Source organism: Microcaecilia unicolor, chromosome 1 (genome assembly GCF_901765095.1).
Source record: "Microcaecilia unicolor chromosome 1, aMicUni1.1, whole genome shotgun sequence".
Classification (NCBI taxonomy): domain Eukaryota; kingdom Metazoa; phylum Chordata; class Amphibia; order Gymnophiona; family Siphonopidae; genus Microcaecilia; species Microcaecilia unicolor.
In genome coordinates, this window is record NC_044031.1 from 263,315,501 (window position 1) to 263,332,884 (window position 17,384).

The window sequence follows — 17,384 nt, forward strand, 5'->3', positions numbered from 1 at the left end:
ATGCACATAATTTTAGATACTGAGGGGGAGATTCTATATATGGCCCCATTAAAAAAAAAAAAAGAACACTGAAATATAGGCACCGATTATAGAATACGCTTAGTTGATATTTCAGCGCCTAAATCTACGCGCAACCATTTATACCAATGAAAACATGGTGTAAATCCCAGCTCGTAGATTTAGGTGCACTGGGCCATATTCCATAACTAGGCATGTAAAATTCAGAACACCCACAAAACGCCCATTTCCCATCCAAAACCACACCCCTTTTTGCCTGTATGCATTAGAAGTTTCAACTGAAGAGGTGAGGAACCACACCAGCAGCTGGAGCAGCAGAAGTCTTTGCTATCATGCCCTACCAACCTGCTTATTCTGTGTTGGCACCCTGAACCTGTTCACAATTCGCAGGCCAGCATTTTCCTGCTCTGATTTAATGTATTCCAAGATCAGCAGTGGGATGTCCCAGCCCACAACTGAACATTTGTGCACTGTCAGCACAAAGTGAGGGTGGGGAGTAGGGAGGGGATGAAGCTCCCATAAGTCAGTTAACCTGAGAGTGGAAGGGAGGGAAGAGGCAGATGCTGAGGGAGGGAGGAGAGACACAGAACAGATGTTGATGAAGGAGATGGAAAAAAGAAGGGATGGCTGCTGGGAAATGGGAGAAGAAAGCAGGTGGATGGATGATGGGAAGAAATTGAGGGTGGGGGAAAAAGGAGGCACATTGTGCTAAAGCCACTGCTGCCAAAGGAGGGAGTATATTATAGCCACCACTGGAAGGAGAAAATGCTGGGCTGGAGCTGATACCATTAGGTAAGCCCAAAAAGAGTGAACGGGGTGCAAGGCTACTAATTTACCTAGGCCACTGAAAATCTATGCACTGGCTCTGGAGATACTTGTCAAAGACAGAAAATCAGACTGCCTCTCTTCCTTTCCTTCCTCTCTCTCTCAGATCAACTGAGTTATTATGGGAGCTTCCTGCCCTGCCTATCCACCCCCTCCATGCCTCCATTTTGTGCTGACTGCAAAAATGTTCAGATATGGGCTGGCACATCCCACTGCTGATCTTAGAATGCATAAGATCAAATCAATTTTATTCTTTTTTTTCCCCCCACTTGGCTTCGATAAAATGAAGATCTGTACTATGATTATCGTGGCCTGTGAAACTGTATAATATGAGAGTTAACAACCTGCACGTATGTACATGTGTGTATATGTTGAAAACGTACAGCAGTGGTCAAAGTTTGCATAGGTCGTAAAGACTTTTTGTTATTGACAAAGTATGGTGAAACCTTGGAGTTCCAGGTCTCTGTGTTAGCAGTTACTACTCATACTTTTTTTTTTCTCAGTCAAAGTTAAAAAATGGAAATTAAAAGATTAACTTGAAAAAAAAAAGCCAAATCATCAGTTTACACCAAGAAAAGAATGGAATACCTCAGTTTGCTCTTCCTGTTTCACTATGCTTAATGTAACATTTCCAGGAAAGCAAGTGGCCTGTGTGCCTTGTAGAGGTTGCTGCGCTGGAGAAGTGAGGAAGCTGGGGGAGGGGAAGAAGTAAGAGGTCATCCTTTGAAATCTTACTGAGGACAGACTGCAGTCTCATTTCACACAAAACCAATTCAGAGACTGCTGTATTCTCAGAAAACACAGGGTACCACTCAATGAAATGTCTGTTTCATGTCAGGCAAATAAGCAATATGTGGTCTCTCTCCGTACAAATTAATACGAAAAAAAAAGAACCCCAAAACACCCACACACACTCTCTAGTCCAGATCTTTCGAATTAGTAGTTCTGTTTTTCTGCTTAAATTGTTCCATTTTACAGAAATGAATTTAATAATATGGCAGATAACAACAAATCTGAATTATAGTCCGATAAGGAAGACAATGGACCTAATTTTTACGACAATTTTTCCTATAGATAAAAGCATGGATGAGAACACTCGATAGGTATGTCACTGGAACAAAAGATTGTAACGTTGCTTCCACAATGAAATCTCTAGACTATTTGCCCCAGAGCAATATGATGTCATACCAGCGCTGACTGGGAAAATGTTTTCTTTGTATCAACAAGTAGATCTGCCTTTATCGTGTACAAATCTGTCTCATGCTTATTTATGGTGAGTATCTGAAAACCCAGTTGTCCGAGGGCTCCCCTTCTACCACCCCAGCATGTTTGCGAATCACTGTTCTATGTATTTTATTTGTATTTGGCTCATACCTTTTGCTGTGGTAGCTCAAGATGAGTTACATTCAGGTGAAGATGATTATTAGGTGTATCATTAGTATTATACTAACATTGTATTGTATCTCTCATACTTGAATTCCAGTGCGTGTATATTTTTGATACTGTTTCACGGTAGTTCTATTATTAGATTTCAATTTACTGTTTTCAAGTTTACCTCATTTAGGGCCCTGTTTGCTAAGATGCGTTAGCGTTTTTAACATGCCTACAATTAGCTCTCGCATTAACTGTGTAAGTGCCTATAGGGATATTGTAGGCGTGTACACGGTTAACGTGCCCTAAAGACGTTAACATGCCTATAACACAGCCTAGTAAACAGGGCCCTTATTGTATTTATGTTTATACTTGGTTATTTTATTGTTGTTATGCTGTTAACAAAATTGTAAGTTTTATGTTAAACTGTACCTGCTGTACATCGCCTTGGGTGAATCTCTTCATAAAGGCAGTTAATAAATTCCAATAAATAAATACATAAATAAGATTAAAAGTGCCATCAAGTCAAAGCCAAAGCCTGGCAACCTTATAAGTTGACTTTCTCCAGAATATCCTGTCTTCTGTTTGAGTGCAGAGGCCTTTTTAATGAGGCATTCATTGTTGCAGTGATTGTATCAATCCATCTTATTGCTCAACTTCCACACCCCCTTTTACCTCCAACCTTAACCTTTCCTAGCATAATTGCTTTTTCTAGGGACTCTGGACATCACATAATTTGGCCAAAATATGATAGTTTCAGACTAGTCATGTGAGCCTCTAGAGATGATTTGGGGTTTAATTTATTTTAATATTTACAGTAGCTTAATATACCGCAAATCACCAAATTGCAGCAGAATAGTTAATAAAATTTAAAAGCCCAAGGAAAGGCAAGAAGGAAAGAAGAAGAGAAGAGAGAAAGAAACACCCCACCATGCTCATCTTTTTCTTATGCACTGAAGGTTCTATCCACCTGTTCAATTTCCTGGATGTCCATGGTATTCATCACAGTCATCTCCAGCACCACAACTCAAATGCCTCAATGCTTGTGTTGTCTTGCTCCACATCCACACAGTGTAATAGGGAAAAAAAATTATCTGTATAGTTTGAATCTTTCTTGGTAATGAAACATCACATGACTAGAAAATCTCCAGTTCCTTCAATTTAGCTCTGCTAAGTGATAGTCTAAGGTAATACTTCTTGACTACTGGAACCTAAAAGGTTGATCCAATTGTAATCACTTTGGTCTTCTTTAGATTTAGTTTTAGTCTCATTTTTATTGATAAGGACCTCTAAATCTTCTTCACCTTCAGCTATGAATGTAATGTCATCAGCATATGAGAAGTTGTTGATACTCCTTCCTCCCATTTTGAAACCTCTTTCATCATCCTCCAGTCCTGCTTCTCTCATTATGTACTCTACATACAGGTTGAACAACTAAGGAGAGAGAATGCAGACTTGTTAAACTTTGCTGACTATGAACCAGCTTGTTTCACCATGTTCTGTCACAATTGTAGCTTGTTTTACGATGTACAGATTCTGCATTAGAGTAATCAGATATTCAGGCATAACCTTGCCCTAAGGACTCTCTACAATTTGATATAGTTGACACAAAGGCCTTATAATGGGCAATAAAACTCATATAAAAACTTCCTTCTGATACTCTGGCCTTTTCAATTATCCAGTGTGCATTGGCGATGATGTCTCTTTTTCTTCTGAATTCTAGTTGCATATCTGGAAGCTCTTTCCATATATGGCTCAAGTCTTCGTTGATTCTTCAGCATAAGAAGGACCAGCACCAAGGAAATTGTACAATAGTTTGTACAATCCTTTTTGGGACTTGGTATGTAGACCTTCCCTCCCTGTGTCCCGCCCTCTCGCAAGTTACATCAGACAAGGGCGGGACACAGGGAGGGAAGGTCCGAAGGGAGGCGATCTGCAGACTGTCGCTGCTGCGCTTCTTTCACAGGGAGCGAGGCCGAGGTGAGGCGCTATGATTTGAATTCAGGGGGGCCCGGCCAGGTGATGGATGGAGGGGGGCGGGTGGAGGACGTCAGACTCACAGAAACAGAAGCCTGTGTGGCCGCGTTGCTGATCTGCAAGGGCAGGCTTCTACATAGATTGTTGCTAGTGGAATAGCAACATTCCATGTAGAATCTCAAATAGTAGCAACAGAATCTCAATAGTGGCAATATTCCATGTAGGATCTCAAATATGGAAAGGGAAATGGGACTTGATATACCACCTTTCTGAGGCTTTTGCAACTACATTCAAAGCGAAAGGGAAATGGGACTTGATATACCACCTTTCTGAGGTTTTTGAAACTACATTCAAAGCGGTTTACACATATTCAGGTACTTATTTTGTACCAGGGGCAATGGAGGGTTAAGTGACTTGCCCAGAGTCACAAGCAGCTGCAATGGGAATCGAACTCAGGCCCAGATGCATCAACCGTACGTAAAAAAATCTAAAACGTTAAAGAAGTTACCGAATGTAAAAAAACGAAGAATGCATGAAGGATAGGGAATGCAAATGAGCTGTTCGTTGCAGCTCACTTGCATTCACTAACCCTTCGGTAAAAACGTCCGTAATCAGCCCGTAAGGCATGCGCAGAGCAGCCAAGCGTTATGCTGGCTGCTCTGCGCATGTCCCAAAACGTCAAAACAAAAACAAAACAAAAAAATCCCAAAACACGTGTGTTTCGGGAGGGGGCAAAGGCGCTCATCAGGAGCATCCTTTATGAGTGTCCTTGCCCCCCCTCACCACCCGAGGTTGCCGCTGCTCCCCGCTTGCCAAAAATCCAAAGTTTAAGCTGCCCCGGCTCGCCCCTCCCTTCCTCTCTTCTCTTTCTTCCCAGTTCCACCTCCCGCTATTCTCCGCCCCGTGCCCCACAGCCCTCCCTGAAGTTGTCGCCGCCGTTCCCCCCCCCCCTCCTTGTTACCGGGCCATGCAGCGCCTCTCACCTCTGTGTGAGGGCGCTGCACGGGGAAGAACAGCTGATCGTCTCCTCTGCAGTCTCTGACGTCCCTCCTCCCTCCTGGGCCCAGAGGTGAGGGGCGCTGCATGGCCCGGTAACAAGGAGGGGGGCACTGGTGGAGAGGGGGAATGGCGGCGACGACTTCAGGGAGGGTGGCAGGGGCGGGGCACGGGGCGGAGAATAGCGGGAGGTGGAACTGGGAAGAAAGAGAAGAGAGGAAGGGAGGGATGAGCCGGGGCAGCTTAAACTTTGGATTTTTGGCAAGCGGGGAGCAGCAGCGACCTCGGGCGGTGGGGGGGGCAAGGACGCTCATAAAGGACACTCCTGACGAGTGCCTTTGCCCCATCCCGATCCTTGTTTTTCCCCCTTTTTTTTAAATGCAGAGGGAGCGGGGAGCAGCAGGGACCTCGGGCGTCAATAAAGGATGCTCCTGACGCCCGTTTTTTCCCCCTCCCTCCCGATTTTTTTTTTCATTACATTTTGGCAGCTGGGCAGCTCTAACGAGAAGTACAGACCTCTCGTTAGATTTCTTGGCGTTTCGTTCGGTTTTCCTGCGTTAAACAAATCGGAAAAGGTTAGTGCATGTCATTTCAATAGGGTTTCTACACTAATTGCTCATCTGCATTCCGTTTTCGTTAGCTGCTACCATTGTCGGAAAATGGGCTTTAGTGCATACAACAGTTTGAAAATTCTTCCTTAAAGGCTCATTTTTGGCTCGTTAAAGCTTAGTGCATCTGGCTCTCAGTTCCCCAGGATCAAAGTCCACTGCACTAACCACTAGGCTACTCCTCCACTCCACTGGGGTGAGGAGGAAAAGTGGTTATGCCAGAGACGTAGGGACATAGGATGCAGAACAGTCAGTAGGCACTTTTCGCACACTGGGTTTGTTGTCCCAATCATAGAAGTTTTACGGTAGATCTGCAAATATTCACACAAATCTTTTATTCAAAACTTCCAGAAAAAAAAAAAGATACAGCCCAAAAGAAAACACAAAAACAGTCATCATTCTAACCATCATGGGTAAGGGTGGGGAAGGTTCCTGTGGCCTCTTCCTCCATTAAGACTCCCAGAAAATATGGTGTATGCATGGAACAGTAGTGCCCAGTGGAGGTAGAGAGGGGGAAACTGTATATCCAAATTCCAAGTGGCATGGGACAAGTACAGATAATCTCTGAAGGACAAGAATGAGATTGCAAAACTGATGAGCCAGATCATCTCTCCCTGGCTTCATGCAGGGCTGCAGTTAAACTGTGAGCATCCACACAGAGGCAATCAAGGGAGGGGTTATCCACCAGAAATCAGAAATGTAGGCGAGATCCCCCCCCCCCCCCACTTAGTTTTCTTCCTCTCTGGGCATCTCTCTTCTTCACCTCCCAGTTACTGTACTGTGCCCTGTCCTGTCCTGCACTGCACAGCAGCAACTCTGGAAAGTAAATTCATTGTGGGACCCTCCTACTAGCCCTTTGTGCTCTCACAAGACCTAGGGCACCCTGCCCTGCTTGATGTTTTTAAGGTAACAGGAAGCCTGTGTGGGAGGTGGGGTTGTTGATAGGCTCCAGACTTTCAGGACAGATTGATCTGGTCTTTGTTTTAGGCTATTGCATGCAGAAGACTTCTAGAATGCAAAGGGAATTCAAAGAACTGCTACTACTACTTATCATTTCTATAGCACTAATAGACGTATGCAGCGCTGTACACTGGACATGAAGAGACAGTCCCTGCTGGACAGAGCTTACAATCTAATTAGGATAGACAAACAGGGGATGAGGGCATTACTAAGGTGGGAATGATAAGGGGATGAGGGAATTACTAAAGTGGGAATGATAAAACACAGGTACTGAACAAGAGAGAATGAGTTAGGAGTTAAAAGCAGCATCAAAAACCTGGGCATGAAAAGCATGACTAGAGGAAGGTCATGCATACAGAATTGCCAAATTACCCAGTTCCAGGAGGGAGGACTTTAGGCCAATCCTGGATTTCTGGCAACCCTATCCTGATGCATTATGGGACCTACAGCACTGATTTCAACTAGCAGAATTAGGGGATACAAATACATCCCAAAGCAGTATGGTAAGTTCAAAACCAGGACTGGACAATTCTCCCTCCTGGAACTGGATTTTATTTATTTTTTTCTTACATTTGTACTTCCTGTTCCGGGGCAGACTCAGAGGGAGCAGTGAACACATGCGAATTGCGAAATCGGACTGAAACAGGGCAACAGGCGCGTGCCGCGGCACCCCCACCAGCGGCGTGCACCCGGGGGGGTGTCATTTCGCCGGGGGGGGGGAAGAGGTGTCATTTTGCCGGGGGGGGTACATCGGCGATCCGCCCCAGGTGTCAGCTAGGGTCGGAACGCCACTGCAGAGATGCCCCGGCCTACATGCTAGACCTCATCGACCTGCCACCCAGAAATGCCAAAAGATCCGCACGCACATTTCTTAACCTACACTTCCCCAGCTGTAAAGGTTTAAGATACAAACTAACACACGCAGCCAGCTTTTCCTATATGAGCACGCAGATATGGAATGCCCTGCCACTTAACCTAAAAACAATCTACGAAATAACTAACTTTCGTAAATATTTGAAGACTTATCTCTTCAACAAGGCATACCAAATGGAATAATAGTTATTTATAACACATCAACACTCCACCTAGTTTCTGACTATTTCCTATTTACATCTGGTCCCTATGGACTACCAATTGTATCTTTCACCCTGGAATGGCAATTGCCAAAACGGGACCTTGTAAGCCACATTGAGCCTGCAAATAGGTGGGAAAATATGGGATACAAATGCAATAAATAAATAAAATATAAAATACTTCCCATGGTATTGGGGCCCACAGGTTGCTAGAGGAATCCTTCACCTCTACAGTCCATGAACAGACTCTCATCTGATACAAAATAGGGAAACATAAAAACATGCAGATAAAACTGAAATAGAGACCCCCAAGAAAGCCCTCTCTACAAGCACTGCAATACTTGTAAATGAGAAACAGAAATGAATTTTCTCCTGTACTCTGCTAAATACAAAAATAGAAAAGGTGTACATTTCCCAAAGCAGACAAAGTCCAATTCTTCAAAAGTATGAAATAAAAATAATGTTTTTCTTTTCTACCTTTGTTTTCTGGGCACTTTTCTGATTGGTTTGATCCCAGTCTATTCCACTTTTTTTGTGTCAGTCTTCTCCAAAATTTCTCTTCAAGGTTTGCCTTTCCATTTTTTCTCTCTCCTCTTGTCCTATTTCCCATCCTCTTTACAGCTGTCCAGCACTAATCTTTCTTTAATTATTTTTTTTTTCACTTTGCCTCTATATCCACCCATATATGTGATTTAACCCCTCATTCTCCCTCTCTCTCAAACCCTAAACCTTAATCTCCTTTTCACCTTTTATCTACCGCCAAGCCATTCTCTCTCTTACCCTCTACCCCATCTCCTATTCACTCTCTCTCATCTTTTTAACCTCATTTCCACCCATGCTTGACCCTTCAGAAGACCCATCTCTGTCCTCTCTCATAATCTTCCACAGTACCCCTCCTTTTCAGTGCCTCTCATCTGCTCTCCAATTACCAGGTTACGCCCATCCAGCTTCTGCTTCCCTTTCCCTCCCTCAGGTCATACTGCAGCTCCTTTTATCTTGCCCCCCCCCCCCAAATTATGTAGCTTTCCCAAGTTTCTGCTGCAAAACCAGTGGCACCACACAGGACCAGCATTGTAACAGTGGCAACCACCTCCAGAGATGCCAGGTCTCACTCATTAGGAGCGTATCATACTCATTTGAAAGCTCTCACACTCCAAGCCCTATTTCTAACTCATCAGAGCTTCCATACCAGTGCACTGATTTTGATCACTGCTTTCATGAAGGGGAAGCACAGCCGCCGAGAGGGGGGAGGGCAAAATTCCCTGGGCCTGGGCCTCCAGGGGGGGGGGGCCCGGTGCAGTGGTCTCTCTCTCCTGCTCCTGAGGGTACCTGTGTGATCGCGTCCTGACAAGATCAGGAGAGAGAAAACTCTGACGCCGGGCCCCCCTTGCATCACCTGCCTAGCAGCTTGCTGGGCGCTCTGGCCGTGCATGCTCAGTTTTGAGACTGAGCATTTGCGACCTGAGGAAAGCAGTCACAGGGGCAGGCAATGCTGGGCAGAGGAAGGAGCTGTGCCGCCTGCAGCTGGTGGGGTCAGCCAAGGTACTTCGGGCTGACGGTGGCGATTATGATTTGGGGGAGGGGCTGTGGCGGCAATAACGATTCTGCCCCGGGCCTGGCTCAGTCCAGTGGCATAGCCAAGGGTGGGCCTGGGTGGTCCCAGGCCCACCCAGTAGCAGCACACCTATGAAGTGTCTGGCAGGGATTCCCAAGCCCCACCAGCCGAAAATTCCTGTCCTTCCTGCATACCAGCCTTCCCTCTGATGTATTCCCGCCTATGTGGAAACAGGAAGTTGCATCAGAGAGGGAAGGCTGTAGAGCCAACATGAGCAGTGTGCATTATTTGCTGCTTGCTGCCAGTGAAAATCTGCTATTTAAAAGGTATGGGGGGAGGGGGATGTTTGAAAGACCATATGGCATGAAGGCGAGAGAGGGAGAGACCAAATCACTTGTGGGACAGGGCAGCGTTCTTCTGCCCATCCATCTTGGGCCCAGGCCCACCCAAAATTGGGTGTCTGGCTACGCCCCTGGCTCAGTCACTCGACGGCCCTGGGGAGAAGCCTTAGGGGAGTAAACCAAGTGGTCCAACCAGTAGGAAGAAATCTGATTACACCTTGCCCTGTCTCTTTTCTCTTTACTACAAGTACATATGCTCTGGAACCGATATACATACTTTCACTCTTTCTAAAAGAACAAAGAGCAGGGGACACTCAATTAAATGACATAAAAATACTTTTAAAATAAATAGGAGAAAATATTTCTCAAAGAATAGTTAATCTCTGGAACTCACTGCCAGAGAATGTGGTAACAGCGGTTAGAATATCTGGGTTTAAGAAAGGTTTGGACAAGTTCCTGGAGGAAAACTCCATAGTCTGTTATTGAGATGGACATGGGGGAAGCCGCTCCGTGCCCCAGGAGTGGTTTCTGCCAGGTACTTGTGACCTGGATTGGCCACTGTTCAGGGCTGGCCCTAGGGTTTCTAGCGCCCTCCTGCAGTCTATTAGTCGGCGCCCCTACCCATCCAGAGGCGGGATCACTATGGCTCCGCCCCCACAATAGACACACCCCTTTTACTAGCCATGGCATCATTGAAAATATTACACCAGTATAGAAGAAAAATAACTTAGCAAACAGACCAGGAATTAGGAGAACAGACAGTCTTGCCAACTCTGAAAAACAATGTGTTATCAAAATTTCAGAATCTAACAAACAGATCCCTATTCAGACACTTGGCCTTGCAGTCACACATGTAGAACAGAGATAGCCCCTCTTCAAATTCTTAAAAAATTAACCTGAAATCCTAAGAAGTTAGACTCTGCATGCAGCACAATAGCCTTCCCATCAAGCACAGCTTAGGATCTAGCTAGGACAGATTTAATCAGCATAAACTAACATATTCTACAATCTGAGTTGGACAGACTAACAGGAGTTACTGCAGTGGGAATGAGAGATAGGTGATGGTTAGGAATTGAAAGCAGGCATCTAGCCCTCCTGTCCCGTGAATTGCTGTGTTGGGGGTGGAAAAGGGTGGGTCAGGTGCAGCACTAAACAGCAGTCTCTGACAAAACAAGGGTCCAGGCTCTGCTGTGCTGTCTCTGTCTGAGCCCTCTCTGGGCAGAGGTTAGCTGAGCTCCCACAAGTTATTTCAGAGCCAGATTCAGTTGGAGCAGTGAAATCCTCTGACACACACAAGAAGGATATTTCTCTGCTTGGGAGGGGGAGGGGACTGGACAGAGAGCTGACAGCTTTGGAGCTAGACTGAGATGAACAGCAGAGATTAGATTGAAAAACAAAAGCCTCAGCAGAGCTTGATTGCTTGCAAAGTAAGTGACGCCCCTGAAAGGCAAGCGCCCTCCTGCACTGCATAGCCTGCTTACTGCGTTTGACCAGCCCTGCCACTGTTAGAAGCAGGATACTGGGGTAGATGGACCATTGGTCTGACCCACTATGTCTGTTCTTAAGTTGTTATATTCAAATGCTGCTTTGATTCATTTGCATAGCAATACTATACTTAAATCATTCTAGAATTATACCCTGGATGTACAGTCTGAAAAATCTCACTCTTTGGCATGGTAGATCACTCTTCGGGATGGTTCACTCTTGTCACCTCTGTACCCCAGATGGTGGCATGGCAGCAGTGGCAGCGATGGTCTGTCCCTTATACAAATTTGGCACAGGAGGAAGTGGTCTACATTGCTTACGCCTTACTGTGGGCCTGCTGGCATGTTTTATGTACAATAAGATCCTCTGAATACCGGATTCTCCCTTTTGTCTGTAATTGTGTAGTGAATCTTCAGATTTGTGCCTCCCTCATAGTTCACTTTCAACCCACCTCCCCCCTAAGATTTTTGATAATTGAATTCAACAGTCATGATGACCTCATCACTCTCTCTTCTGGAACAATCCTGTCAAAGACACATCATTGAATTACACCAGAAGTGGGGCTCATACACTACCATACAAAGACTGTAGCAGGTAAACAGCAGTATGCAAATACCAGCAAACAGTCAAGAGCATAACTTCTTAGGCAAGTCGCTTTATCTCACACTGCCCACTTAGGGAGAAATTCTATAACTGGGCACTTTAAGGTGGGCATCTTGATGCTGAGTGCCAATTCTGTAACAGCTTCTGTGCACCAAGATACCATTATAGACCATTAACCTAAGTCAACACCGATGCACTTTACACAGACTGCAGAATACAGCCACCCATTTAATTTTTGGGCAGTCGAGGTCTGAGTCAGTTTCACCTCTTTTGATGAAACTGCATTGGCTCCTGAATAAAGCCCAAATTACATTTAAACTATGTACTATTTTTTTTTTCTTATTTTGCATGGTGTTTTGCCCAAATATTTATCTGGGTTAGTTAATCTAACTCAGAGGCATAGGGGTCATTCTAATAGACTTCCATTTCTGATGCTTTATCTCAGTCCAAAAAATGTTCGCTATAAATCTGAGTTTAATGAGCTTTTTTTTTTCTTATCAAGATGTAAAATGTTGGATGCTTTACCTACAAGTCTACAAAGAATGAATAAATGTAAGGCCTTTAGGAAACCTTTCAAAAACTCTCTGTTTAAACAAATCATATACTGTTGAAGTTTTTGTATTTCATATCTATTATCTGTACATCTCTGGAAACTGTCCATTCTCTTTTGATATTGTAAACCGCATTAACTCTAATGGGTAGTTGCGGGGTATAAGCTTTATAGTATATTATAATAGTATAGTCAATGACAGGAATAAATGTTTGTGACAAAAAAAAAAAGTAAGCCCATAGATTTTTTTTTGCCATTTTCTCAGCAACTGCTTTGAATTTCAACAATCAATTCTACGTGCTCATTTAGTCATCATACTTATGAAAATCATCCTGAAAACTTGATGGCCTGGGCTGAGAAACACTGCCCTAATCGAGTAGCCAAGTGGTTAGTGCAGTGGACTTTGATCCTGGGGAACTGAGTTTGATTTCCACTGCAGCTCCTTGTGACTCTGGGCAAGTCACTTAACCATAGGCGGTCGGTGGCCCAACTGTTTGGGGAGGCTAAAGGGGGTGGGGTTAGGGGTGGGGCCATGGGTGGAGCTTAAATCCATAATTGTTTGATAACACACAGAAATATAAATAAATACAAGTCACAATTAATACCTTTTATTAAATTTAGATATTAGCTATGTATCATATGTCAAAGAATAAAGTGGTTGCTCAAAGCATATACTAACCACAATCGCTCAACTGCAAAACACTATGTACAACTTTGTGCAAAAAAACACTCAGAACCTTACTGTACCATAAATATTATACTGGGCAGAACCTAATACACCAATATACCACCCATATGGAAAATGCAGACCGTCAACAATATGAAACAAGGGATCATAATATCATGGTACGTGTAGAGCCACAGAACACCCTAATTCATGTTTAATGTGGGATAAAATGCCGTAAATAAATATAAATTTTTAATGTTGAGCACCTAATTCTCAAAGTGGACATATTCCAAACACTATAATGAAAATAAAATGATCTTTTCTACCTTTGTTGCTTAGTATACAATTAATCTGAGGAATTAGGACCATTTTTATGAATTCCATTCTTCCCCACCACAAGGGTCGAGCACTGCCAGGCAAAGACCTTGGACATCATTGGATGTAAGTCTCTATGAAATAATATTCTTAGATAATGGAAAACATCCATCATCCACCTGAGCCCAAAATTTCTGATATCCTCCTGTATCATATCAAGATGCATTTGCATCGCCTCTGAAGTATTCCTGTTTATACTCTGAGAGCTGAGAAAATTCCTTTACAGTAGCAAAGAACAATGTAAGTCGCAATAGGAATATTAACATGCTGTATGCTGCAGTTTTACATTCTAATTCCAAAAGTTTTATCCTGCTACTAGTTTAAGCCTGCCTAATAGGAATCAGATTAATCAATAAAGGAGAAAGGAGACACCGAGACACCCCTGCCACGTACCTCTACCTAACTCCATCTCCATCTGAAAAGCCCCATTAGCTAGTATTCCTGATTTAGGTGACGTGATACAATGTTTTTATATGTAGCATAAAATCACGACCATAGGTGAACCAATCTAATACCACAAACAAATCTGACCATTCAATATGGTCAAAGGCCTTCCCTGCATCTCCAGGAAAGTGATTAAATAGCAGCTCATCCATAGCTTCTAGAAGAAATGATAGAGGGAAGACTTGGATCTTTAAAAAATACTTGATGTTTCTGGCAATTTCTCTTCTTCCTGCTGTGTACAGGAGGGTAACAATCTTCTCTGTAGGTGTTTCAGTATCTCATTTTTTCCCCAACAAATTCACTTATGTGAAATGTTAATTTTATTTTAATTACATATGAATTTAACGCACCAGGCTTTGAAAGCATTAATCCTCCTGGTATGACCAAAAAATATCTAGATCGGTGATCCTACTTTAAAGTATTTTGCAGCAGAGACATTCCTTCTCTGCTCCTCCCACCCAACCAGCGCCATTATATCCCGTCTCTCTTTTTTTTTTCCTCTGACCCCCCAAGCTGTGCCCAGCAGTTTCCCCTCCCAGCTTTACCTTTGGCAGCCTACACAACTGTGGCAGTAAGAAAGTAGAGAGGTTTCTAGGAACTAGAAACCCACAGCAGCAGGGAGTGGAGTTGAAAAAATGTTCCTGCCATGATCATCCGTTCACCCTCTGTCAGAGCTGAACAAGCGCTTCTACTGCAATCAGCTGATTCCAGGGAATAAGTGGGGGAGAAGCATAGGCGCCCCATAAAAGAAGCTGTGACCTTTTCCGCCGCCGCCCACCCCCCGCTGAGCCCACCCTCAGCTCCCCACCTTCCTGCAGTGGCCGCCAGGCGTTTAAACCTTTAAGTTGCAGCAATGGCTCACCTCCGCTCCAGCCTTTCCCTTCTCGCTCAGAGTCCCGCCTTCGCGGAAACAGGAAATACCTCATCAGAGGAAGGTGGGACTCTGAGCAAGAAGGGAAAGGCTGGAGCGGAGGTGAGCCGTTGCTGTAACTTAAAGGTTTAAACACCGGGCGGCCACTGCAGGAAGGTGGGGAGCTGAAGGCGGGCTCAGCGGGGGGGGGGGGGGGGGGGGGGCTTTGGCGGAAAAGGTGAGGAAAGGTCACAGCTTGGCTGGGGAGGCTTAGCCTCCCCAAGCCTCTTATACGGGGCACCTATGCACTTAACCCTCCATTGCCCCGGTACAAAAAATAAATACCTGAATATATGTAAACCACTTTGAATGTAGTTGCAAAAACCTCCGAAAGGTGGTATATCAAGTCCCATTTCCCTTTCCTCCTCCTGCCTTATCATTCAGGGAAGGGAGGGGGGGGGGGAGTGAGGCTAGGGTGGACTCAGAGCAAGGAAAAGTAATTAGGAACTTGACACTGATTTTCAGCACTAGGCTTATAAATTAGGCTCATGAATCTAGGCAAATGAATGGCAGGCCTAAATTTATGAACATAACTTTTAAGCTCCTAAATTAAGATGAATTTTCAGCTAAGTTTGACTGAAAATAGGGCACAAATTTAGGAGGCTAACTTTAGGAGCTCAGCATTTTCTGAATATCGGGCCCATGATTACAAGGATCTGAAAGGAGCCCAGGCCCATGGCCTCTTGTTGAAACAACATTGCTGCAAGGAGAATACTAAGAAGATGGTGGGGAATAATCCCAGTCCGGATCAGATCGGGTTAGACGCTCAGAAGGAGCAGGAGGAAACTGTCCAGTCATAAAAGCAAGCATACAGAGAAAATTCTATAAATCGCACCTAAAAGCACCTGCCACTTATGTGTCAAAGACACCATTAATTGGCAGTTAGGCACTTATATGTGTACTATGCACACAAGCACGCACACACATGCTCTGCATGCTTTCCCTATTATTCATCCCCTTGCTGACAGACCCCTGTCCCTATTGGGCCGGCTCATAGTGAGTCTGATGTGTATTTCATTTTCTTTTTTGTAAATTCTACTGTGAATGGTGCTATTACACGGAGCCTGGTGGCTGAACCCTGCAGTCTGCTACTGGTGTACTGCCACCAAGTTCTAGAGAAACAGGGCAATATCTGTTGCCTTGGAACACAAAGGCAACCTGAGATGAATTTTTAAAAAACTATTCACAGTGATATATAGGATAATTTTATAACAGGTTGTGTAGATTGATAGGGCAAGAAAGCACCTATTCATAACCTATTTTATAGACAAACATAGGCACCTATGTGTCTTTAAATATCAGCACGAATTTTGCAAAACTTGTGCCTGCTTGGAAGCAGATATAAATGTTCATGTGTAAAGTACCCACAAATGTGCATATTTATAATTGGGGCCAGATTAAGACCAACTGATGCCCTAAGAACAGCCCAACAATGGTGCCCCTCGGCCAGTGGCTTATCGAATCAAGGTGCATGTGTTGCGTAAACACACCCTGTAGTCCCTCTCTTCTTTCTCCCTTCCACTCCCAGCCCAGCTTGGCCCGGCAAAGATCTGCCATCCCTCCCCATGCCTTAAAATCACTTCTAGTCTTCATCTGGGCAGCTGCACTCATAGGCTGTCTGCGGCCTGCACCAGGGCTTTCGCTCTGAAACATCCCGCCCCCATCTGACACAAGTTCCTGTTTTCTGAAGGGTGGGACAGTTCAGAGAGAAAGCCCTGGTGCAGGCAGCCAATGGGAGTCGTTGCCCGAGTGAAGACTGGAAGTGATTTTAAGGTACAGTGGGGAGAGGAGCAGGGGAAGGGAGGGAATTGTCAGATTTTTGTGGAGACAGGCCAGGAACAGGAGGGAGAAGGAGATAAATGCAGACACACCCTCTGTCAAAAATGCCTGGCTATGCTACTGCCTTCAGCCCTTCCACTGCATAACTGACAAGACATTAAGACTTAATAAGTACAGATAGATATTATTGTATGAAACAAAACATTATATATATTTACAATGATTAGAAAAACACTATAATTCATGTTAGATAATGGGTGTGGTAGATTACAGTGAAAGAGTTAAGGGCACAATAGCTAGGGGAAAAACCTCTGTGGTGCCCCCCTTCCTTTGATACCCTAAATACAGGCTTATTTTGCTTAATGGTTAATCCAGGGTTGTTCATAATGTACGAGTATAAATCTTGAATTTGTCTGTGCTCTACCCAAACTCCATCCTAGAACACACCTACACTAAAGTTACATACAAATGGGCTCATACATGGAGTAATTCTGTAAGAGGCATGTTATACACATAGACTGGCATATATGCGAGAAAAAACCTTTATAAAAATTACTTTTCTAAGAACATAAAGAGTAGACAGACTGGGTCAGATCAATAGTCCATCCAGCCCAGTATCCTGTTTTCCAAACAGTGGCCAATCCAGGTCACAAGTACCTGACAGAAACCCAATTAGTAGCAATATTTCATGCTACCAATCCCAGGGCAAGCAGTGGCTTCCCTATGTCTATCTTAATAGCCGACTATGGACTTTTCCTCCAGGAACTTTTTTTAAGCCTAGATATGCTAACCACTGTTACTACATCCTCCAGCAGTGAGTTCCACAGCTTAACTATCCTTTGGGTGA

At 44.2% G+C, this 17,384-nt stretch overlaps 1 long non-coding RNA gene across 1 annotated transcript; it reads right to left on the reverse strand.

The window, feature by feature from the left end:
• Positions 1-2,913: 2,913 nt before the first annotated feature.
• LOC115460198 lies at positions 2,914-17,174 on the reverse strand. Its single transcript, XR_003940406.1, has 3 exons — positions 17,094-17,174; positions 16,985-16,989; positions 2,914-2,925 (listed from the first exon to the last, which is right to left on the reverse strand). It is a non-coding gene; the product is annotated as an uncharacterized LOC115460198 (long non-coding RNA).
• Between the last annotated feature and the right edge of the window lie 210 nt (positions 17,175-17,384).